We start from the raw sequence: 936 nt of genomic DNA, 5'->3' as shown, positions 1-936 counted from the left end.
AAAAAATGCACCTAAGATTAAATGAATTACTTGAATTGGTAACAAGTACTTCAATAAAGTTTGGCTAACTTCATTTATTTAAGTTTCCAACCTATAAACCTAATAAATTAAGTAGATCAATTGGATTCAATTACTTGTTACAGATTGAAGCAATACATTTAAGTTGGAGCGGCGTTTTCCTTTTAGAGTGTCCTATTATACCAAAGTTGATTACTGCTGTCAGGACTAAGAGGTAAGCTAGTTGACTCTGTCTCCTTACCCACACTATGATGTTTACCTGCTGGAGGGACAGTTGTTGGTTCAACACACAGGATGTTATTTTCTTTATACACCCATTTAGCTATTAGTGTCCCATTGATGGTGCAGTTAATGAATATGAAGCCTAGAAACAAACAGGATTATATGTCATGTAGGATCATGACCATTAACTTGTTTATCATAATTTTCTCACTCACCACAGTCAGGAATGTTGATCTCGTTGGAGGATGAACTGACTTGATTCCTGACTGAGCAGAAAAGACGCCCTGATATATACGGTTTTAGAACGATGATGTTAGTCTGATGATTTCCAGAGAGGAGTTCAGAGTCTGTCAGTGTTTTTCCATCCAGAGTCCAGCTGTACTGAGGACTGTCCCCTTTAGAGAGACAGGACACCTTGATCCGTCCCTGGGACCAACACTGATGGACCAGCTGGACAGAAGACACAGGAGCTGAGAGAGAAAAACACATTGATTACAGGAAACATCTTTTTTTTTTAAAGAAAAAGCTCCAGAACAACATGATAGCTGTATCATCCATGGTGAAAAGGTTAAAGTTGTGGACATGTATAAGTATTTTAAAAACTGGAAAAATACAGAATTTATATTGAAGGCTGTTATAAGATGTTTGGATTTAGAATCAGTACAATGATTACCACAACATTTAAAGTAGTGGAAA

The 936-nt window shown here is 36.9% G+C and overlaps 1 long non-coding RNA gene across 1 annotated transcript in view; it reads right to left on the bottom strand.

Moving 5' to 3' along the window:
- LOC107094990 overlaps nucleotides 1–690 on the bottom strand; it is a 5446-nt gene extending 4756 nt beyond the window's left edge. Inside the window, exons 1-2 of the long non-coding RNA XR_001481711.1 lie at nucleotides 456–690; nucleotides 260–382 (exon numbers count right to left, since the gene is read on the bottom strand). This is a non-coding gene — a long non-coding RNA (uncharacterized LOC107094990). The remainder of the gene's footprint in view (nucleotides 1–259; nucleotides 383–455) is intronic.
- Between the last annotated feature and the right edge of the window lie 246 nt (nucleotides 691–936).

This window comes from Cyprinodon variegatus, unplaced genomic scaffold (assembly GCF_000732505.1).
Source record: "Cyprinodon variegatus isolate N-32 unplaced genomic scaffold, C_variegatus-1.0 Scaffold519, whole genome shotgun sequence".
Taxonomy (NCBI): Eukaryota; Metazoa; Chordata; class Actinopteri; order Cyprinodontiformes; family Cyprinodontidae; genus Cyprinodon; species Cyprinodon variegatus.
This window is presented reverse-complemented; position numbering and strand designations above follow the sequence as displayed.